The sequence below is a fragment of the Haemaphysalis longicornis genome, unplaced genomic scaffold (genome assembly GCF_048455015.1).
Source record: "Haemaphysalis longicornis isolate Haplotype H1 unplaced genomic scaffold, Haemaphysalis longicornis Haplotype H1 scaffold_4, whole genome shotgun sequence".
NCBI lineage: Eukaryota > Metazoa > Arthropoda > Arachnida > Ixodida > Ixodidae > Haemaphysalis > Haemaphysalis longicornis.
This window is the reverse complement of record NW_027526361.1, coordinates 53,776,082-53,792,123: the sequence shown is the minus strand read 5'-3', so window position 1 is coordinate 53,792,123 and position 16,042 is coordinate 53,776,082. Positions and strand designations below refer to the sequence as shown.

The 16,042-nt window shown below is 46.9% G+C and overlaps 1 long non-coding RNA gene across 1 annotated transcript in view; it reads left to right on the top strand.

The window, feature by feature from the left end:
- Window positions 1–1,257: 1,257 nt before the first annotated feature.
- Window positions 1,258–16,042, top strand: part of LOC144180358 (uncharacterized) — a 35,215-nt gene continuing 20,430 nt past the window's right edge. Inside the window, exon 1 of the long non-coding RNA XR_013324383.1 lies at window positions 1,258–1,527. This is a non-coding gene — a long non-coding RNA (uncharacterized LOC144180358). The remainder of the gene's footprint in view (window positions 1,528–16,042) is intronic.

Genomic DNA, 16,042 nt, shown 5'->3' with positions numbered 1-16,042 from the left:
TTCTTTACACTATGCGACCTATTTAAAGAACTTTATTAAATGCAACACGTATGCGCACTTCGGGTATGGGCCTTCACATTTGAGCAGTGCAGCAATCTTGCGGCCCGATTGCCCTTACACAGCCGCATCGAGGGAAGACCAAAGTGGATGTTTCATATCGCCTGCAGGCTGCTGACAAGGCGACATTTCATTTGCTCGGCCTTGCATTCTTCTCGCGCTAGCATACCATTGCAATATTGGTTCGCATACGCTTTCTACTGTTGTAACGACGAAGGTAGCGTTGGTACTGTCGACAGATGTAAAGGGAAAGTGCGTGAGAACTTACGAAATTGATGGTGCGAAAGAGAAAAGCAGCGAATGGCGTTGACCGGGCATTTTCATAGCGGATGGTCGAACCGTTTCGTCGTGGATCGGTAACCCTTATTTATTTTTCCCGGAGAGAGAGAGAGAGAGAGAGAGAGAGAGAGAGAGAGAGAGAGAGAGAGAGAGAGAGAGAGAGAGAGAGAGAGAGAGAGAGAGAGAGAGAGAGAGAGAGAGAGAGAGAGAGTAAAAAGGGGTGCAATAAATAATAAACATAACTTTACATCAACGTTTCGGACGGGGACGACCCCCGTCCGGAACGTCGATGTAAAGTTATGTTTTCGAAGTAATGTAATACCTTCACGGAGAACAGAGACACACATGGTCCCTAAATTTCTAGGGCATCGTTTACATACGCTCCGTCTCCAGCCCACTCACCCACGCGCGAGTCAATTTCATCGTTTTGAAACGCAATACATTTTGCCGCTTAACAATTTGCGAGGCTTTCCCCGGGCGATGCTCCTTTTTTTTTTCTTTTTTTTGCGTGCCCCCGTGGTCTAATAACGTGGCAGACGTGAAAGGCCCAATTGTGTAGCGGCAGCGCGCGCTCTGGCTTGAATGGAAGCGGATTGAAACAGCGGGGGGGGTTAAAAAAAATAGTCCGAAAAATGAAAGTAGGCCGGGCGTAATGCACATGTGCACTGGCGGTCGGGGAGGAAGCGCAACGGCGGCGATAATGTTATATAAAAAGAAGAAGGAAACTAAAGCGGGAAGGGGCAGGGCGTTCGAGGAGAGGAGGATAACCAGCGCCACCTAGAGGGCGCCAGCCACCCCTCCGCCCCGCCACCATTCATGCGCCTTCCCTCTCTTCCTCCATCCTCTCGTGATCCCGTATCTCGCCCTCTCCAGGGCTTGCGTCAGAGTTCGGGCTCGCGTTACTAACAGCAGCGCTGCCTGAAAGTGCCGGGGGCCTTTGCCCACTGCTACGACGAGCTCATTGTGTCGCGATCGCCACATTCAGCCGGGACTCCAAAGTGATGTTTCCTGCGCCTTCTCTCTCTGCTTGTTTCTACTTTCTCAGCGCGAGCGTGCGTGGATGGATGGACGGCTGGATGGATGGTGAACGGCCCCTCGGGATAACCACCGCCCTGCCCTGCGCCCGCCTGCATCGAGCCGGACGGCATGAGACGCCGACGAAGATGAGGTCGTGGTGGACGCTCACAACGGGTTCGTATGAGTAGAATTGCTACGCCTTTTGTTATTTCATCCAAAACGCTTAGGATCGCTGTAGTTTTGCGAAAGCATTGCATATTAGGTGTGTTGAGGTGAAAGAGGTCACGGTTTCTGTGAAAAAAAGAAGAGCGGGCTACCTAAATAATGATGAAAATTGATGTATTAATGCTTTATTAATTCAAGAAGGCAGACATGGCGGGCTTTTTTGTAACTTCGGATTCGCTGAGTTATATAACGCTTATATCATGCGTCTTAGTACTCCTAGATAATATTAAATTTTTGTTCCACTCGCCGCGGATGGCCTGATATGTTTCGTGAGTGCAGTGTTAGTTCTTTCAAAGCTGATTACCGCGAAAGACAATACTCAGTTGGCAAGTTACAATAGAAGCCACTTTGTAAACGTTGAAATGCAAAAACTCACCAGCGCCAACCCCGAGATCGTAACATTGTGTTTTTCTTTTTGGCAAATAACAACGATGAAAGCGAGTCATAATGGAAACCCTCGGCCTTTGGGCGCAAATTAATACCCGCCGAACTAGCCCGGCTATGTCGCCATTGCACAAGTCTCGGTCCTTAAGCTCTCGTCTTGCCGTGAAGACGCTCTTTCTTCAAGATTTTATCGAACGTCGAGCAATCAAGCTCCACTCGATAGTGAAACTAAAGAATGTGCATCTACGATCGATATTGAAGATGGTCATCGTCGTGTCGCAATGATTATTGAGGCAATATTCTGCACAATTTGCCGCAAGACGGCATTACGCAGGCAAGCAATGCAGCAAAACTAACCCTGCAATTCCATTCATTCTCTTATCGTGTGCACAGGCGCTAAGCTTACACTGAGATCCATGACTTCCGTCAAAACTGCACTGATAAAAAGTAAAAGTGCAAATCACGAAGAAAAAAAAATCCCCGAGAGCGAAAGGTGATGACGACAGATTTGTAGACATGCATGGCAAACAGCGGTCGTGATTGTTGTCGTTGAACACGACATCAAAGAAGTCTTACACGGCCTTCTATAGCGTTAAAGAAAACATGAATATATATATATATATATATTGAGAGACAAGGGCTAGGAACGGCGTTTACTGAGGCGTTCGAGCCGCAAGCACCGCAGAACACACGATGATGATGATCATGTCCGTAGAAGATGATGGAACAGTACCGCATGGCTGGTGCTGATGAGTATGTACAGATGAAGACGAGGTGCGGGAATTGTCCTCTGGAGTTCTCCACCTCCGGGAGTGTGGTCGCGAATGCTCACAATATATATATATATATATATATATATATATATATATATATATATATATATATATATATATATATATATATATATATTGTGCTGTAAGTTCGGGGTGCCAGTGGATGTTATCAAGAAGGGCGGAGAATATGTCCCGGTGGGCGACATTGTCTATCAAATATCAGTTAGATAAACAGCTTAAACAGCCGCATTTTGTGAGTTGACTGTCTGATATACTAAAAATATTGTTAGGATGTTGGGACTTATCATATTGGCTATAGATAGAGAGTACTGGCAACTCATCAGTCACGGAGTCGTTTTGCTGCATTCAGTCATGCAGCGAGCCTTTACACACAAGACCGTTTATAACACATGGTCCAAGCTCAGTTCGATTTATAATTAGTTGGCACTAGCGGTTCATTAGGCGTTGCTTCCTCGTTTTTAAACAATCCTTGTTTTTGTGTAAATAATAAAGTAATTCCGACTGCGATTATTGGTCAAAAACGGCGAATAAAAACGCAATTGGCGAGGGTGTGTGTGTGAAAGGGGGGGGGGGGCAATGAATAACTGCGAAATGAATAAGTACAAACTATCCCCCATATTCGCGTTGCTGAAATGATATATTGTGAGAACGGAGATAAAGTCGCTAACAATGTACGCCTGCTGTTAAGGCAAAAATGAAGTACCCTGCTAAACAACTGTGCAGCTAGAATTTCCAAATAAGCACCAGCACTCAACAAAACAAAGGCGCAGTTACACGATCCAACAAGTGGTGTGTTACCGCCGAATAACAGCAAAATCACGATTCATATAAACGGCGGACGACATTTTAGCATGCATTTAACTTGCTCCATGCCGACGATAACGCAGCCTAAATGCAGCGGTGGATCAGGAATTTCGCGTTCAGGTACCACATGCGCCGCCGAACAGCAAGCAAGTGGTGGAGGATGGCCGCTGCTTGTAGGGCGGAAATTGCGGCAGGCGCGCCGGCGCCCACATTGCGAGCGGCGGATTTAGCCTCATTGCGCTCAATGAGAGCCGCTGTGCCGGCCTTGGACTCGTTGCCGTCTCGCGAAGCAGGGCGTTCGCTGACTCGTCTCCCGCCGCACATACGTGCACAGTTGACATGTGCGCGCTATCGCCGCACTGCGCGATGCCGGGGAGTTTTATTATTTCCTTTTTATTCGCAATTTCCGCCATGGTACATCGGCATGTCCTTCTGCACAGATATCAAGAAAGAATAATGATAGTAATGAGACATTGTTGGGAGCTCTCAGAGGAGCCCTGCCAGACGATATTTCACGGCTTTTTTCGTGGGCTTTTCCATAGTTTAACGAGTGAAAATGAAAGAGCGAACGAATCCTGGACCAGGACGAATTTTTTCTTCAACTACGAAGTTTCTGAGAAAGCTCTATAGCTTTCCTTTGTGGCTGTACTTCTGATTTACAGGTGGATGTCAAATGTTCCCCTCGAAGAACCTTAATCAACGTTGGGGATTTCCCCTAAACTAGTCGGATGAAGAATGACCGTGTTTAAATGTTCGTCAACCTTCAGGCTACCGGCTGTATCACCGTACGAACAAGGGAGGAAAAAGAAAATGTAATCAATATTGGACATTTATTTAGGCGGTTAGGGAAACGCTCGTCGATACTTTACTACGAACGTTAATTCTCACACGGTGCGCAGAATAGAAAGCTGATGCTCAGGCTAACATTGGGAGCACGACCCAGCGCTGCGAAAATTGCCTGGTACATTTTAAAGCCCAAACGTTTTTTTGTTTGTTTGTTTGTTTGTTTGTTTGTTTGTTTGTTTTCTCAAGGCCCCATCCAGTTTCAGCGCGCTGAGAAAAACTGAAAGGCCTTCTTCAAGAATGTCCTTCTCGCAATGATAGTGTGTCTATATCTCTACAGCATTCAATTCAGTCAGTGTAAGCTCGGCATCCGCTCAATGACGGGTGGGGAAAACTCTGAATGAATGAATGAATGAATGAATGAATATATGAATGAATGAATGAATGAATGAATGAATGAATGAATGAATGAATTAATAGAAAAATTGAAGCCCCTTTTCTCAAGAGAAAGCTGGTTAAAACGCGAAGCTGCTTCGATCGTGTCGGAATGGCGCGTAATAAAGAAAAAAAAAAGTGTCGGAACGGCGTAATGGGATAGACGTCGGCTTCATAACGCGAGGGACGCAGGTTCGATTCCTATTCCAAGAAGCGGTGTTTTTTTTTTTTTTTCAAGGCGCTTGATGTGCCTTCTCTTATCATAATCATCGTTTTGTGAAACGCATTGTGTAAAGGTGGCTTTTTTGTACCGTGTCTTGGCGCGACGTCGAACGCCATCATTGAGGCGTAGAAAGCTTCGCTTTAATAAATGAATGGACTTTATGCAACAAGGGAGGTCCGAGTTTCTGTGGGTGACGAAGTTCGGGACAGGGATAAGGATGGCGGCACCCACGTGCCTACTAACTCTGATAGTGCATTTCATAGAGTTTCATACTAATATATACTAGAGGAAAATGTGGCACTGCAATTGCGGCCGTCGTGGGCGCCGCCATTGTAGCTAGCGTCGTTCCTCGCCTACTCGGGTTGGTTAGTCCCATGGCTTCTTTTTTGACTCGAAGCCAAAATTAGCAAAAAAGGGCAACATTTCTTTTTTTTATTATTTTTAAGCTTGTAATTATTCAGTCTCAAGTAAAATTTTAGAGCTTCATATTTATGATAACAAAACAAATTTGATAAACCTTCTACAGTAATATTGTTGCTTCTTGCAGCCAGAGGCAACTTCTCAGCCTGTTCATGAGCCATGCCAAGGACAAGTGGAACGTGCCTGCCCGGTACATGACAGAACGATCGCTGAAGCGCGGCTCCCCTAGACGGTGGCGAGATTTCCCTCTGGTATATATTAGTATGAAACTTTATGGCGTACTTATCCTGAACACAGCGAGAGAAAAAAGTATTTGTTTGTTAGCTAACCCCGTTAGCAGCTTCAAAATGACGAAGTTCGGTCATGCACAGGGGAAAATATGAAATCGCGTATGGCTAATGTAGGCAGGCAGACATTGTAAATATCCCCCGCATAGCGTAGATTGGACTGGATCAACGGCTGTTTTATGTGCTCGCTTTTGCGCCGTTTCTAGCGATAACCAAGAGGGAGCGCTAAGAGGGAACCCATTCCTACTGTGCACCATAGACTTTCATACTAATATACACTAGAGGGAAATCTGGCGCCACTGTCTACGGGAACCGCGCTTCGGCGAGCGTTCCGTCGTGTACCGGGCAGGCACGTTCCACTTGTCCTTGGCATGTCTCATGAACAGGCTGAAAAGTTGGCTCTGGCTGCAAGAAGCAACAATATTACTGTAGAAGGTTTATCAAATTTGTTTTGTTATTATAAAATTGAGCCTCCAGAAAGATTAATTCCTCAGTGATTATGTAGAAGCTTCATGCACGATGAACAAGAAAAAAATGTTACCCTTTTTTGTTGATTTTGGATTCGAGACAAAAAAGAAGCCATATATGGCTATCTAAGCCAAGTGGGCGAGGAACGCCGCTAGCGGCAATGGCGCCGCCCACGGCGGCCCGCGACTGCAGCGACAGATTTCCCTCTAGTATATATTAGTATGAAACTCTATGCTGTGCGCGGTCTCAATATGGTCACGCATTTTCTACTGCTCACAAGCCGACGAGGCAATTTTTACATAGGAGTGCATACATTGAGAAATTTTTAGAAAAAAACACGCCTGCGACGTCTTGTTACGATATCACGTAGATTTGATTGATTGATTGTGGGGTTTAACGCGCCGACGCAACGCAGGCGATGAGGCGCGCCGTAGTGGAGGGCTCCGGATTAATTTTGACCACCTGGGGATCTTTATCGTGCGCCGAAATCTCGTACACACGGGCGTTTTCGCTTTTCGCCTCCATCAGAAAAGCGGCCGCCGCGGCCGGGAATCGAACCCGCGACCTCGTGCTCAGCAGCGCAACGCCTTAGCCACTGAGCCACCGCGGCGGGTTACGATATCACGTAGTTGAGGGGCATGAATGAGGGGTATATTGTTGTAACGTATACAAAATTTTATGTAGCTGTCGTGAGTACACGTAACAGTTGCACGAGATTATCGTTGTATTGTTCCAAAAAAGTTCGAGGCGTGTGATTTCATCAGTATTTAAGAATATTCGCTGACGTTCCGCACTAAGTACGAAACACCGCAAAGGGATGTGTGTATCATTTGTTCCAATCCAATAAGTCTACTTTTGAGCGAACATATTTGTCTACATACACATTAGTGTATCTGTTTGGCTACCGCCAGTTTATCCCCTCCGAGGGCAGTGTAGACAGCCGTTTACTACGCGTCCTTGCGTTTTCTAATCAGCGCTCGTGGCATGGTGGTTTGCTTGTGGTCTTAGGACAGCGTCCTTGGCGACTGTCCGGCTTCAGTTATCTGCCACGCACCCACGTCCTTGCTTATTGTTGCCACGGACCTTATTGTTGCAGCCTATCTCTTTGTTTCGCGGATCAACCGATACCGTATCACTGATAATCTGATACCTCCTCTTTCACACCAGCACGAAGGCACAATCTCAGATCGTTAAAGCATCTAATAAAAGTATTATCACCCAATCATTATATAATTGTGTTTGCTCATTTCATCATTTCAAGTCTGTTTTTGTTCACATTTTTAATTGTGGGTGATGCGTACGGCTTTTTAATGCGAAAGCATCAGTTAACTTCATTTATTTCGGGGCCAGAAAAATGTACGTAGAGAAATGAAAAGAAAGCCCCAACCCATTCCCACTACTGTATAACTATGCTGGCGGAAAATCCGGTGTCTATGGCACACAAATTATGTCCGGTGGTACACAAGACAGCTGAACTAGGGCATACAAAATATGGCCGTCTGGTCAAAGGCTCGGTGCTTCCATCTTCTTCCGTCTTCGGTCAAAGGCGACGTTTTGGACGGTGTCTTTCCCGCCCAGGCACGTGCGCATGCCCGGCGGTCGCCCTTTTATGCGTGCAAAGGGCGGAAAGGCGTGCACGCGCGGGCGGGCTTCCCGCACTCAGCGACATTCAAGGGCCAATGCAGGGCTGCGGGGTGAAACACACAGGGTGGGGCCTGCCACGTGGCGCAACATCACACGCGCATGCTGGTAACACAATCAGTATTAGGCGAATTGTAAGTTATGTCCACGCCGAATGTCATCTTTGCTTGACGATGCGAATGCTGGTATTTGCTGGGTAATGATAACGGAAAGAAGAAAAGGACACAAAATGGTAAAAATGAGGATAATGATGAAAAGACACGTGCACATTACGCATTTGGACACTTATGCTTTCGCAGTAACTATGTCATAAGTTCTTATAAGTACAATCACTACATCATAATTTCTTCGACGGCCTAGTAATTTTGGGGGCGAAGCCCCTTAGGCGCCCCGGCTGTCGGCGTCCCATGTCGTCGTCGTAAACGTCGCCTCATGTAGTCACGGTGCTAAAACACCGAGACACTCGTTTACGCCTCGCGCTGTAACGCTTCGTGCTTCAAAAACACTAGACTTTTACAGCAAAGCTGTATACCTCTACCACCCAACGGTTTCATCTCCGTTGGCAAAAACGCCAAGGCGCCGAGGACACACTTATACACTGCAAGCTTCGCCCCTCCCCAGGTTTCGCGTCAGTGGAGATGGGCCGGGATTTTTTTAAATGAAATGAAATAAGTTCTTCACATCGCATTCTTGTCAGCGTACGCTTAATGAGCCTCCAGCGTATTATATCGTGCAACGCTCGTATGCGTAACCTCCGCTCAACAAAAGCGTCTTATCAGCTGCGCACATGTCCGGTATGCGTCAGTAGTTGCCGACAATCAGTTCGTTAGAAAGGCCGTCTGGAATCCCTGAGAGACCATTATGGAACCGTTATCTTGGGTTGACACGATAAGAAACTTGCTACGTGTCCTTTTTGTCGATTGTCGACGGTGATTCGTAACGCATGCCTAAAAACGGAATTGGTAGATTAAATGAATGACTCAATGATGTTTCATCTACACTTAATACCACACGTATCGAGCACTCTAGGTCAGCTAACTGTATTGTAGCGTTTTTTTTAATTAACCGAACTATGAAACCGTAAGCCAGGCTTGCTTTCTATCTCCTGTGCCAACAAACAAACAGAATCACCTTCTTTCCAAGCGTTGTTGGGCTTGTCAATCCTGGGTCCCAATTTCTCCATTTCTCATTTAGGTAGTATTGAAGTATTCACGTCTCAGTAACGACTTACAGGGAAGCCGCGGTTCCAGCTACTGCGGTAACGCGGAAACGTACAGACTGCGCTAGCAAATCACAGTTTGGCTCTTTCATCTGCTCTCCTGACCTTCCGTATGTATCATAAAAAGAGTAATGAAGAGCATAATACGAATTTTGCACCACCATCCCTCCGCTAACACACAGAATGCGTGCCTAAGCTACCTATTATTCCGGCTCTGTGTCACCAACCGTTTTATAAAAAATTCGTGTTCCCATATTTTTGTATATACGGAACGTTGCCGAAAGATATATTCGTTAATCATCGGTAATTTAGTGTTACCAAAACTCAAAGCGAATAAACAGTGTTGTTACTTTCTCGTTTTCGTTATTCTCCAACGAACCAAGGCAGTAAACTACATAAAAACTGTAAAAAATTTAATCATCAAAGTTGGTAAGCGAGTTTCTAAAGCTGGCTAGTGTACTCCAATGTAAAATTTTTCATTGGGTGAGAGAGAGGGAATGAGCGTTTCATCAAGCAAACTGCGGTCGTCGAATTTTTTGATATTTACAGCCTAGTCGCTACATGCGCGGATGAAGGCGACCAACGCAAGCGCGGTGGGTACCAGATCATAAGAGCAGAACCGCCCCCTCTTTCTCTTATATGCATCTTCACACGGTCCATACAGTACAGTTTAGTCTCGCGGATATTGTACAACGCTGCATACGCGCAAAATTCTCGCCTCGCCGCTCATGCGTGCTTTCTCCTTCCAACTTCGCGCTCTTCTACACTAGCGAACAGTTACTAGCACGTAAGTTATGGCCTCTCTGACGTTGGTCCGCCGTTCTGCCTTCTCGGATTCCGCTGTGTCGACGCCCCGCGATTTTCTTTTTCATTTTTTTATCGTCAATAAAAATCTGCTTGCATAACTGTCGAGCAGACCATCAACATTCCACGCTCTTTGAGCCTAGAAAAGCACTCCACTCATTTTTTTACCAACAGCGAGTTCTACCTACTTACGTCTATTTTTTTAGCGTTCAGACAGAGCGAACCGGCGTTCGTTCGTAAAAAACCAGTGGCAACTTTTTTTTTTTTTTTTTCTGAAATGAAGGAATTTTAGTGAGGTTGCGTTTGACGTTGCCTACTCAACGGGGTTGGTGTTTTATTCCGCGTTTCCATGAACCTTTCCCACGACCTTAATCTGCAAATGCGCTTGTGGACACCGCCATTACTTTTGGTGGCTTGCTTATACTGGAGTCACCGCTTCTGACGAATGCGAGACATGCCGGGCCCAACTGTGAACAGATACTGCGGCCGCTGCAAAAGCGCTAAATCATCTGTCGGCCAATCAGTGGCATTGGGAAACGTATTACACTTGACCAAGAACGCACTCAAAGCGCGACCTTAATTTGTGGATGGAATTAAAGAAATTCGCGCCAATCCACCCTGTGAAGGTGGTTGGAAAGCGAAGCTGTAAACAAAACCCACGGCGATTACACATGCAACGTCAGTTGAATTCACACACGTGGCTCTACAAAGAGTGAAACCAGAGGGAAGTGAAATGCACTTAACCGCACCTTCTGTTACTTCAAAGAGATATTTTGTTTTGTTATGGGTAAATCGATACATGATTCATGACCGGCGGCTGGTTGAGTTGTGTTGGGGAAGCATAAATGGAAACTCTTTTGTTATAAAAATAAAGGAAGCTCAAACTCGGTGTTAGGCGATCTCAACTCTCCTCCGTCTCTGCCGCCTTCGATGGAGGAGAACGAGATCGGCGGCAGAGACAGAGGAGAAGTGAGATTCCATGCGTTGGTGTGAGCTTCCTTCAATTTTTGTAACTCCTACCACACGGCCGCTACACGTGCCGTGAACGGAGCGCACAACGGTGCGAGAGGTCGCGTGACGCTATGACATGGCTTGCCGCGAAAGTGCAGGGGGTAAACCTGCAGACGTGCTCCATGAGTGCACCATCCGTCGCCACCGTCTCATAGTGGACTCGTAGCTCAATCGGTAAGAGAACGGGCTCTTGCTCCGTTTCTCTATTCGTCCCAAATTCGATTCCTGGCGGTGCCAGTAACTTCTTTTACTTGTTCGCTGGAGTTTTCTGTTGACACCAACGGTCGCGAAAGAACCCTTCGGGGTAGAGGTAAAAAAAGCTTCGCTTTAAAAGTGGGAGCGCAATGTACCTGCAAAGCTATCACCATGGACGCGCCCCGTGATTAGCAATATTGGACAATGGCGTCACCGATAACCGTAGTCGAAAGAGCAGCCCCCAACTGTGCTTTCCGTACTCGCCGCTACTAACGCTTTTCTTGGCGCGCGAAAGGTTCATTTAAGCTTTATAAAGAAACAGTTCGAGCTTATCCGACCGACGCACTCGCCCGTCTGGCAAGGAGAAGCGCTTATCCCAGCGCGGTTCCCAGCCCACGGCTTCTGCGCCCTCTCTCTGGATTTCGTCTGTCCGCACCCGCGTCGTTAACACCCGTCTTCTTGCTTGTGTTCAGTCCTCTTCTTTCACGGGCTTTCTCTCCACACGGCGTCGGCCATATGTATAAGCAAGCGAGCGCGTTAATTCCTCAAGATTCTTTCGTCCGCGCCGTCGCCGCAATCCTCTTCCTCCGCTTGTTTTTCGCAAGAGTATTTCCCCTTTCTTTTTCAACCACACATGTTTTTCTTTTATCATTGCCACGCCAGTGTTCCAGCGCTGTTCTTCGTCTCTTGATTTTTTTTTAAGAAAAATGTTTTCCTATCGCTCAAACTTCCTCTAGAATTTTGCTCTGTTATTTTTTTTTCTTTCCGCTGCGTCTATCTGCCGCTTCATGCATCGCGCGCGCATTGCGCCAGCGCTGCTGCAGGCTGGCTGCTGCTCCTCCTAAAGGGTCGCGTTTCCTGCAGCAGCAGCAGCTCAGTCGCAAGCCCTCTGCGTAAAGTGATAGGGCATGCCAGCCCCAGTTATCTTCTGGGAACACACTGCCCCGGTCCCACCACGTCTCACCCGTCTGCGACGCTCCCTCTCGGCCTGAACCGTCCTTTCTCAATTCACGTTTGATTTTCACGTCGCCTTCTCTCGTACATATTACTTTCTCTCGCTTTCCCTCCTTCTCTTGGCGCCTTTTCGTCCTCGATCCCAGCAACACTTCTTTTCGTAGCGGCATTGAGTTCGTCCCTCCCATTTCTGAAGCACGCATTTCAACTTGTCGCGATGCTGCTGCCACCCCCCACCCCCTCCCTTCTCGTAGCCTCTATTTTCCATTCCGGTAATATTTAGGTTTGAAACTTTGCAACTCCTTCTCAGCGTCCGTCCTTCGCCCTCGTATTTTTTGTTCCCCCTCTTACTGGAGCTCTGCTTTATCTGTCACAGCAGCCGGTCCATTATCCGGCGGAAGTGGATATGCGAGGCGAACGGCAGCGCCCGTTAACCGGAAGTTCCCCGTAAAAGCGCGCTCGTTCCGTTCGCCGAGGAATCTTCAACGGCGCTGAATCAACGCGCCTTGGGATGTGCTTGTTAACGCACACTGTCGCCGCGTTAATTGGGCGCAGGTCGTTACCCGGCGGGGGCCTCTTCCGCTTCGGTGCGGCACAAGGTCGCGGGTTCGATTCTGCAGCGCGGCTACTGCATTTTCTGGTGAACGCGAGAGCAATTCCAAGCAGGGTTTTCGGTTGCGCGCATGCACGCGAAAATACCCAGCAAGCAGCGTTCTGGTGCGTGGCCGCGTTCAACAGGTTAATCGTATGTAAGGAGTGGTTTATATTTCCCGATAAAGGGAAAATTATAAGCAATTGCTTGCACTCAGCCGTGAAGTGGAGCACTCGCGGGTACGAGTACACGATCAGAAGGCAGCAGGCTGTTCCAGCAACGACTCGGCCATAAGTCCTCCTAACTGGCGTTCACCGCTTAATCCCAGCCACCCGAGATTGGTTAAGCGCTTTTAATCTGGACGCCGCATGCAGATTGAATTTCCTTTCTTTCTTTCTTTCTTTCTTTCTTTCTTTCTTTCTTTCTTTCTTTCTTTCTTTACTGACAGAAGCCGCCACTGGTTCATGGCGCTGTAGCACAGCTTTCTTCGTAGGTGACTTCCTTTGCTTAGCGCCGCCATGTTATTGGCTGGGCACGTTCTGATTTGCCCCTTACACTTTGATGACTTCTGACGATTTAATAAAAAGAAGTTTACCACCAAGATTAGAGGAATATCTTACAAATGACGAGCCACTACAAATAGCTTCTCGTTTAGCCGGCGTTAAGGGATCGCAGATGTTGCGGAGACACCAAGGACCGGCTTTCCCTCAATGTGGTCATCGAACTGTGACCTGCGTTATCTACTATGCGCCAAAGGAACCCATCCTATAAGCATACAGCATCATATAAACGAAAAAACATTCACGAGGACGCGGGTTCGATTCCCGGCCGCGGAGGCCGCATTTTTGGTGGAGGCGAAAAGCAAAAACGCCTGTGTGTTCGAGATTTAGGCGCACGTTAAAGATCCCCAGGTGGTCAATATTAATCCGGAGCCTTCCACTACGGCGCGCCTCATCGCCTGCGTTTCGTCGGCGCGTTAAACCTCATAATCAATCAACAAAAAATATTGGAGAGAACCTCCTAAGGTTCCTCAGGGGATTCGAAGCATGTGATTAATCAATCACGCAAACACACCTTACGTTAGTTAGCGTCATCAAAAAACACGAGTGTGTGTTTTATATGACTAGAATTATTTTATTTTCACAAACTTCCTTGGACCTAAAATGGCTGAGCACGCGCGGACAAGTATAATATAGTCAAACGACCTTAGCTGCCCAAACCGCTGATCGGTGTGACACTAGCTAGCAGCATCGATGCGGAATAGCGTGGCCTGGGACCAGTCATCGGCTCGCTCGTGCGTGCAGGGGCAGCGCTCGGCCGCTTCTCCTTTTTTCCCTCAATAAAACGTTGACCGGGCGGACTTCATCGAATCTGTGCGGTTTCAACCACGCAAATCTAGTTTTTTGCGCCACTCCAGTCGACAGCGGGAGACAGCGCCTCTTTTTCTAATCTTTCCTTTTACAGCGAAGCTTTCTCCGGCAGTAACCAGCAGATTACCTCTGACCACAAAGCGATGTAGACAAGCATCGCACGCGAGCGTAGCGCCACCTTGCGGGGCCCACTCAAATCACCGGGATCGTAAAACTGTGCGCAAACGCTTCAGCGTATGAAAAAAAAAAAAAAAAGTCATAAAAAAGTAAAATAAAGTCCCTAGTACCTTCATAGTTTGATAAAAGACGGCTTATATTGCCCCTGATAAAGTGCATTCCCACCAATGCATTTGTATTTAGAGATGAAGCCTATTTCAAGGGGATCGGTGTAAACTTGGTCTTTGTAAGCTGGCTTTTTCACATTATGTGGTGCACAGTGAAGCACGGCCAACTACGGAGTGAGTATGATAACAGAAAACGGCTCTAAATCTTGTTTTATCAAAAGTATCCAGAAACAAATTGTTAAAAAATTAGCCGCTAAGACGACTCTACCATTACGTCAATTTACTTATTATAATTAGTTATCTCACAGGGAAGTTGTAAAGGTTAAAAAATCCCTGTCGGCTGTGAATACGTAGTCATCTAGGGAGGGTGTATGGTTACTGAAAACGGCTGTAACTGTTGTCTTACCGGAACTATCTGGAGACCAACTGTACCATAATTAGTCACTAAGGCGACTTCAACTTTACGAACCACTGCTTTGCAGGCCACGTTTCTTAACAAAGTTAAAGGCACTGAATTCTTTTATCGTTTTATCCTCCTGTTGATCAACGCAGTTTATTATTACTTCTACCAACGTGCGTTTTCAACTAAAAGAATGGCGCTACTGTCGGTTATATCCTTTTGTTTTTGCCCCTAATATCGCTAAGGCTTTTTTTGCGCTGAAAAATGTTGACGTGTATGAGCCCTTTCACCGGTTTCAGTAGTTTAAAAAAGTCTCACCCATATGTAATTCTTGTTCATGCCTTTTGTTACAGCAGTTACTTTTTTTTTTTTTTTTTTCAAATGATACACAGCCCACCTGGAGTTAAAAACGGCTTCGGACGAGCGACGCCAAAAAAATCGACGCCAAAAATGTACTCCAAAAACGACAAGGGTGCGCTAACGTACTCTTTGTGAAAGTTCTTTTTTAAATAATGGTTTCATTCCGCTCTTAACGTTAAACCTAATGTTCTCGGCACCGTAAAGCCGGCGAACCTGAGCGACTTAAATAAGGAGCTGAGGCTTATGGCCATTATATTCTGTGATAACTCGCCCTCGCTTCCATCCTCGCCATCGCAGCTTGTGTCACGTATACGCTGACCTGTTCTACTTCCTGGCGTGAGTAACGAGGAGAGCGACGAGATAAGACGAGAAAGGCTTCAGTTTAGCGCTGTGTTCCGGTAATCTGCTGAGACCCACCTTTTTACCGTCAGTGTAAGCCTGCGTGCTCGTGCTCTGCTCCGACTATACCGTTCTTTGAGCACCCGTATAATGCTTAAAGAGGCGCGCACGCAGAAGAACCCGTTATTATACGTTTCGAATCGCCCCCTGTTTACTCGCGCGTTGCTCGCGCAACGACGAGTTTACCAAAATAATCCCCGCAAGGAAATAACGGGACGGCAAAAGCGACGGCATCCGCATCAGACAGCATACGCTAACACCTCAAGTAAATGAACAGGGTTGCTTCCTAAAGTGTCTCTCTGTGGCCAGGAGTCAAGCCCGCAGTCAAAACTGTTGAAGAAAAGGGCGGCAAGAGAGGCAAATTTTTGTCAAGGCGCCCAGGGGTGTTTACTTAACAGTTTCAATTGGGGCAGTGTGCGTGATGTTATAATGTAGAAACAATTTTTTTCGTAGAAGAAAAAAAAAACGAGCATTATTCCAGTTGTCGTTGTATGTGCCCGAGCTGCAGCTGCGTTATGAGCCGCGCCGTAGTGGATGACCACGGAATAATGTCGACCACCCACCCGGAGTTCTTGCCCTTGCAAATCTCGTAATCGCGGCCAGCTGGTGCTCAAAAGTGCAGCACCGGCGATGGGAA